Below are 8,371 nucleotides of genomic sequence, written 5' to 3'. Positions count from 1 at the left end.
CAAATTTTATTTGCAGCCCCCAAGACAAAGGAGGAAGGAGATCTCGTGTGGACTTCTGATAGCTCGCCCCTTGCTTGGCTTTACCCAGGAAGATTTCCAAGTGGGTGGGCTGGATCCTGGTTCCTTTATCCCACCACTGGTGGCTCTGGTGCCCATCACCAGCGGCAGAGCCTCAGTGCAATCAGCCCGGCTGCTTCACCTCTCCTCACTGCTGACCAGCTCCATTTATTCTTTTTTTTTTTTTTTTTTAGGATTTGGGGCTTTTTAAGTAAAAATGAGTTGAAACTAGCTTATTTTTCCCAGCTATCTTAACTTAGCACTGTCTGCTGAAAGAAGGCAGTATTTGTTTACAGTAGACTGAATTTTGAAAGCTTCCATTAGAACTACTGAAGAAAGATAAAATGTTTTGCACATTTACCACTGAGTATTCTGTTGTAGCTCTAATTTCAACCCCAATATATTTGCTTTGCATTTGTGCTTTGAGTTGGTTTCACTGATGAAGACATAATAAATTATACATAAAAGAGAGTGATCTTCTAAGAGGATGTTCATTAAGCAGTTCTAACTTGTGATGCACCAGAAACCATATGCTTTGTGCATTGGCTTGCAGCTGTAAAACAGACTTGAAATTACCAAATGAAGGCTTGGTGCCAGTTTCCAGTGAAGCCAATGGCAAAACTCCATTTATTTCAGTGGTTTGGGGTGAAGTGTGTAATAGTCACAACTACAAATTAAGAGTTTTTGGTTTTGAGCCAAAACCTCCTCTTTCCTTCTGCAGGTTTGCTGAAAATGCAGGTGAACTGCCCACCTCTTTTTTTTTTTTTTTTTTTTTTTTTTTATTCTGCTGTTGTCGGGATTGCTATTCTGTGATCCCATTTAAAATCATTGATTTACCACAGAGTCCTCAATAAGCAATTTGGAGCAATTGAAGCTGTTATCTTGCTATAAATCACATGGTGCAGGGAGTGGGGGGGAAAGGGGGAAGGAGAGGAAAAATAAGAAAGAAAAATGGCTGGAGTTCCCTGTGGCCAGGCTGGATCCATACCGCATTGCGTTACACACCTCTGAGCCCTGTGGAGGGCTGGTGGTGGGTTGTGTGTTGTGCTCGAGGAGGGGGAAGAGGGTCTTTGGTCCCTTTATTTGGATTTAACCCATATTTACTGCTGTAGAGAGCATGAGCTCAGGCTGGACCCCAGGAGCTTTACAGGGTGGGGAGGCACAGCACCTACAGAACCTGTGGGACAGGGGAGAACCAAGGTGGGTCCTGAGGGTCAGAAAGAGGGAAGGAGTTGGATTTTTCCACCACTGATCGGCAACAACCACAATCATGGACATGGGCACTTGTGGGAAGTGTAGCACAGCCCCACGCACCAGCAGTGTCATTTCCTTTTTTCAACTTGGTTCAAAGGTTTCTCCTCTCTCTGCTGGGGAGGAAGGTTTGTAGCCCAGGATGCCACATCCCCTCCTGGCTGCCTTTCCCTCCTCTGTCTTCTGCCACGCGCTTTGGAAAAGCACCTTTTTTTTTTTTTTTAAGCACTGATTTTTTTGGGGGGGAGGAGGGAAGGAAAACGAAATCACAACCTGATTACAGGGGAAATTTGCCATCTCTGCATCAGTGAGCTGTGAAACAAAACCTTCCCTGACTACGTTTGGCAAACAGCAATTTGCAGGGCCATCGGGGAGGAGGGTTAAGCATCCCAGCACCGCGGGCTGGGGACTGTAGCTTTTAGCAAGAGGTTTCCAGAAACTTCATAAACCTCCTAGAAGGGAGCTTGGATCTTCAGAATTAGAGATGCACCAGTCCCAAAAGCACAAGGAGGGCAGGATTTAAGATACCTGTATCTTCTCAACCACAGCCATTAGCTGGGAATCGAATAAGAGCCCGGGGAAGCTGCCCCAGAGAGACTTTGCTTCCACGCTAATGGATGAAGAGCTCTCTCCTGATCATAACCTGCAATGCAAAGCCTAAATACAAAATCAGGTAATAGAGAGAGGACCTGGCAAATGTGTGCACTGCAGTGATTTGAAACATATTGCAAACGTTTTGAGTGCGGAGAGAAAATAAACAGGTTATAAAACAGCTACCTGAGCACCACAGTAAAGATGGCTTTAAAAAAACACACTAATGAAACCATTCAACTGCTTTCCAGAGGGTTTGGGAGCTGCTGTGTGGTGGCAGGCACGAGCAGGAGGGTCCTGGTGCCCTGGTGCATTCCCAGCGTGCAGATCCTTCATCTAGGCAATGCCATCAGCTGTGGTGGGACCAGAAATGGTGTTTCTTGGTGAAATGGCACTGAACTTGTTGCTGCTGCTCCTGGAAAGCCCCAGCTTGTCTCTCCAAAGCTTTCCAAGCCCAAAACTTCTGCTTAGCTTAGGTGAAATTGAGATGATCTACGATGCTTCTCATGTGGGCTCTTACTCACCCAAGCCAAGGCTGCCTGATCTGCGTGGTGACCCCACGCAGTGCTATCCCAGTCAGCTGAGAGGGCTGGGGCCAGCCAAAACCCAGCAAAGTACCCAGAGGAAATAGCTCAGCAAAAAATATGCTTCCAAGTTGTAAAGATCCCCAAAGGCCCAGTTTTTCTTGGGGGAAGAGGAAGAACTCGATGGCAATGTGATTACGTGATGAGCAGCTTTCCCCATGGCACAGGACCCGCTGCCTCTCCATCCATCCATCCATCCAAACTAGGCTGAGAGACTGAATTCTGGAAATCTCCCCCAGATGGGATCATTTCCACGCCGGAGGGCGTCATTCTGGCTTCAGGAATGTTCCTCCATCCTCCCTCTGCCAAACACCCTGAGGCCCTGCTCATGTGCCCCCCCAGCTTTCTCTGGAGGCATTTTGGCATCTCTAGCTGTTGGTAGAGCTGAGCCAAGGCCAACCCCCCCAGAGACCTCCACACTCTCAATATCTCCTTCTCAGCTATGCCAACAACAGATTTATTTGGGGTTTTTCTTCTTCCCACTTCTGGAGCGGTTCAGAAAGAAAAATCACTTTCCAGAGACATCATCTGTGCTCCTGCTCTGTTCCAGTCAAAATCAAAAGGCTTGGGTTGATTTCCAGCTTTTTAAGGCAAAAAATAAATAAATGCAATCAAAGGACATGTCAGGGGGAAAGAAGTTTCAGATCAAAAGATCGAAGCAGCTTATTGCAAGCCAAGAAAACATGTCAAAAGGAAATATTTTTATTTTTGAATGTGTTTTTTCTGTCCTTTTTCTCCTGGAGTGTCTTGGTGTTTTCAGCCACGAGCAATGAGGCGAAGCAGGGACAAATCCGAGGGACACAGAGCAGACTCCTGGGATGCAGCACGTCCGGCGCTCCCGAAACAGCCAAGTGATGCTTTCCCCAGCCCCCAGCAGCATCCCTGCCACCGCCTGGTCCTACCTATTTATCTAATGCTACAGGATGTGTCCTCTGAAGCTGCAATCACACAGCAGGCTGGGAGTGCTCCTGAAAACCCTCACTGGAGCTGGCGATTTGGCCAGGGCAGGTTCAGCCTCAAGCTCCTGTGCTCAGTTTGGAACACCCGGGGTGACACCACCATGGTCCCTGTTGGCCCCTGGCCCTTCTCCCCCTCCAGGGAGCGTTCAGTTGGGCAGCTTTCAGCTCCTCACACCCCCAGACCTGTTTAGTGCATCACTATTTGGAAGCAGTCACCCTTCGGGGTTTGAATGTCACCAAGGCAAGCAGTATCCAGCCATTAATCCCGAGTGACGAGGAGCCCTTTCCAAGCAGCTGGGACCAAGGACTCTGCTGGGGCAGGCATCTCTCCTACTGTCCCCTCTGTCTACACTTGCATTTTTGGGGTTTTTATTGTTGTGGGGTGGTTTTCTTTCCCCCTGCTTATTTATCTGGCAGTGTTTGCTGAGTCTAATCCCAAGAAGCAGGTCCCTGTAGGCATCTGGGCTGGGGAGAGGTAGTTTAGGGGAATCCATGGATTCCCTGTGGAGCTGCCTCTGCGTTTAGATGATTCTGACCCTCCTGGTCAGTACTCAGAGCAGCTGGGAGGAATTAGTATCAACAGTACAGGGTGGGCACATGGAGAAGAGGCACAACCCTTAGTAGCCACTAGAGAATCCACGGTGGGACTCAGACCTTCATGGACCTTGCAGAGGTGATGAAGGGTGCAGGTGAGCTGGGCCCAGCTCTCACTGGGTGCTTGTCTGTGTCTCTTGGCTCATGTGCCCTCTCTTGAGCTCCCCAGAGGACTCCGGCTCCGTAAACTGGTGGTTGGATTATTCCGATCTAGAAATAGCTCCGCTTCGGATACACCTCCAAGAATCCTCCTCATCCTCTAAGTAATTCCAGGACCATTTCAGAGCAGCTGCCAGCACAACGTGAGCAGCAATTATTCCTCATTTTGTTTAACTGTGTGTGCAGGAGAGCCAGGGAAGGAGGTGCCTCTACGTACCGCCCCCCCAACCTAAACCTGGGCGATGTTTATTAATCTGCTCAGCGCGGTCCTGCCAGGCGAAATGTATTTCACTGTTGAAACAGAAAGAGATAGGCTCCCAAGAACAAGCAATATTATTTACATGGCATTGATCGGTGCAGAGCTTTTGCTGGCTCAGCAGTTTGAACCCCCTGGTTTTCATCAGCAGAGTGCTTAACCCTTGGCTAATTGGATTTGCCGTCGTCAGTGTGATCTATGCTGCCTCCAATTACTCTTTGCACGGCCCTGGCTGGGCACCCAACGGGGACGGGGAGCCAAAAGACCTGAACCCCTGCAAGGTCGGGGCGGGCAAAAGCATCCTGGTGTGTTGGGACATCAGCTCCCTGGTAAACAACAGTGAGAGAGCTGGAGCTGGAGGGAAGTTTGGGCAGAAGAAGGATTTTCCTTCCTCTAAAGTGAGCTGTAGTTTGAACTGGCCAAAGTGGCATCTTGCAAAGGACAGAATCAGACCCTGTAAATCCAGGGAGGGGGACAGAGAGGGTGTGAAAATTGGCTGTGATTAATTCTTCCAGGGCTCTGCCATCCTCAAAGTAAAGAATTCACTTAGCAGTGAATTATTATTTCATTAATTAAGGCAGCATCTGAGACTGCAGCCCTGAGCCTACAGAGTCCCAGGCTTCCCAGTGAGGTAAGGGCGTATTAATGTCAAGGTAAACTGAGGCACAGATGGATGAAGCCATTTCCCAGGGCCACCCCAGGGGACCTTTAAGGGACCAGGGCTCGCGTCCTGTCCCCATCATCTGGGATGATCACAGAAATGCTGTTTCCATGCCCAGTCTGGTCTTCCTACTCACATCCCAGTTTACCTCAGGGCTGAGCTGGTTTCTCCCACCACAGAGGTCCCCATGCCGCAGAGCAGTTCCTTCTTTTGACTCCCAAGGAAGAAGCAGAGTGAAAACAAACAAAAAAAAGCCATAAACCAGGTAATTTGCAAGAAACAAGGATCCATAATTTTTTGTCTTCGCAGCCAAAAGGCTTTGTTTTCCCTGGACTGGCACCAAAACCTACTTGTATTGGGCCCAGAAGTGTGGAGACCCCAGGTGCTTGGTTGTCCCTCAAAAGCCAAGTATTTAGGAGGTGCTTTCTCCTGCGGCAGACGGCCTGCTCCGGGGACAATGACGGGACTCAGCCACGCGTGGGCCCTCGCAGCCATGGTTCCAGTCATGGCCGAGAGAAAGCCTTTAATCTGTTTGAGGCAGAGCCTCAACAGACGGGTAATTGGGTGCCATTGGCTGAGCCGTGTCACAGGAGGTCAGACAAGATGCTCTTTCGTGACCTACGGACTAATGAAATTGGGGCTTTTCTTCGGCCACGCTGCCAGAACCACCAGCAACACAGAATCACATGGGGTTGGAAGGGACCTCTGGAGATCATCTAGTCCAACCCCCTGCCAAAGCAGGTCCACCCAGAGCAGGTTGCACAGGAACGTGTCCAGGCGAGTTTTGAATGTCTCCAGAGAAGGAGGCTCCACCACCTCCCTGGGCAGCCTCTTCCAGGGCTCTGCCACTCTCAAAGTAAAGAAGTTCCTCCTCATGTTTAGATGGAACTTCTTATATTCAAGTTTGTGCCCATTTCCTCTTGTCCTGTCCCTGGGCACCACTGACAAAAGACTGGCCCCATCCTCTTCACCCCCACCTTTAAGTATTTATAAGCACTGATCAGATCTCCCCTCAGCCTTCTCTTCTCCAGACTGAAAAGCCCCAAGTCCCTCAGCCTCTCCTCGTGAGGGAGATGCTCCAGGCCCCTCATCATCTGCTGATAAGCAGCATCTGCTGCTTGCCCTGCCTGGCTCTGCTGCCCGGGCAGGGACCAGCCAGGAATAGCTGTATTTATCAAATCACTGCACCCCTCTGCGGGGAGTGAGCCCCCTCCATCGCACGGGCGAGGGCTCCTCATCTGCCCCAACACAAAAGCATCCTGCTTCGATGGGCTGGAGGGGGGGACATGGATTGCTGGGCACGGGGGTCCCACCCGGCTGTGCCAGCGGTGCCTGTGGCATCAGCCAGAGCCAGACCCCCCCTGAGGACACTGTGTCACCCCACCAGCCCCGTCCCATTCCAGGCACGATCCCACCGGCGGGGCGAGAGTGAATTGCGGGAAATCATTCCCTCCGGTGCTGAGTTGGTGAAATGAAAATGAGCGTTTTTTACCTTACGGGAAGCAGTGAAGCTTATTTAAAATGCAGTGGTTGTTAAAGGGGATCTGCCTCTCCTAATGCCATCGTGATAACATCTTTACCGACGCTCTTGAATGAAAGCCCAGAGCCACGACCACTTTCTGTGCCAAATATGGGACCCGGTGCCATAGGACCCATCTGTGATGGAGCACCCCATCACTGCCCAGGTGGCTCCATCCTTGAGCTCCACCCTCCCGTCACCCAAGGGTGCTTTGGTTTTATTTATGGGGAATTTCTGGACATGATGTCAGCTGAGGCAGAGCATCCCACGGCTGCTCACCGACAGCCTTCGAGAGGCTTCGAGGTGCCTTGGGGCCACAGATAGCTGGGGAAACTGAGGCACTCATGGAAAATTAATCCCTCTTTCTCATGGCCTGAGTGCTGTGGTGTCTTGAAGCGCTACTGACCCAGCTATCGATTCGCTGAAGCTGTTACCCAAGCTGTGCAGCCAAGGGTTTGGAAACCAGTTCTCAATGTGATTTATGAGAAGCTACAGGAAATTCCTGGAAAGGCAGAGAAAGCCCGGAAAGGCCCCGATTTTCCCAGCAATCTGAGAGGAGTCCTGGAGGGCAGCAAAAATTCCCAGAAAGCCCTGAAAACCTCCTAGATAGGCTCCACCCCCACCGTCCCTGGAAAGTGCTGGGAAATTCCTAGAAAACAGGAGGAAATTCACAGCAGGGTTCTAAAACCTTGCAGAGACTCCTGAGTGTTTCGGGGACCTGCAGCCTGCTCCCCACCGCTCCCCATCCAGCTCCAGCTCCTCTCCCTTGCCCTGGGAAAAAATTTAGCAGTACAAAGAGATCCACAGCTGGCAGAAGGGGACCAGCTTCCCCGCGCAGAGGTGAAACCCCCCCCAAAAGTTTGGGACCTGATGGACTTTCCTGGAGCCACTTGGGAAGCCCATCCTCAGCTCCGGCTGGTCTGGGGAAAAGAGCATCCTTCTTTCCCCAGGGAGGTATCTTTGCTGATCCAGGCAAAAAAAATCATTGAAAGCCCCCAGAAATAATGGTGCAATTACCAAAGTAATTATCCTGCCTGCTCTGCAAATCCTGCCCAGTTAATGTCAACAGTGGAGGGGGGGGGGCAGCACATGGGTCCTGCCTTAATTAAACTCCCCCCGGCCTGTGGCTGCAGAAAAGCTCTTGTTATCACTTGTATTCCTGGAAAAATAAATCTCTCCTACTGTCAGGAATATTCCTCCATCCCCTGTGATGGGGAGAAGCTCCACGCACAGCACCACGGAGGGTGGAGATGGCATCATGGGGCAAGAAAAAGCCCCTTGGATTTTGTGGTCCCTCTCTGAAATGTCCCATCACGAGGACAGAGCCACGTGTGGTGGGGACATGGCTGGAGGCATCTCAAGAGGAGCACAACAGGGATGTGCTGGGGTGGGAGTGGGGTAAAATGGCCCTGATAGCTGTTGCCATTCAAGAGAAAACCCAAGGAACAAGAAAATGATGGGGGGGTTGGATGGAGGAGAAAGAGGGTGGGGGGAGGCTGGGGCTCAGCAGAGGAAAATTCCCATTTTTTCACCCTCACTCCCTGCTGTGTTGTAGGAAAGGGTTGGATGCTTTATGAGGTCCGATTTTTATTGTAAAGAGTGTATCATTTTTAAAGGGGATTATTAGGTTCTTGGGAAGGTGGCAGGATGGGGGGGGACACACAAGCATCTGTCAGGGTGCAGGGGTGCCTGTCCCCAGCTCTGCCTCCTCCTCACAGGTGGTTTGTGCAGCCTCACAAC

Source organism: Calidris pugnax, unplaced genomic scaffold (assembly GCF_001431845.1).
Source record: "Calidris pugnax isolate Ruff unplaced genomic scaffold, ASM143184v1 scaffold133, whole genome shotgun sequence".
NCBI lineage: Eukaryota > Metazoa > Chordata > Aves > Charadriiformes > Scolopacidae > Calidris > Calidris pugnax.
Note: the sequence above shows the minus strand (reverse complement) of the source record.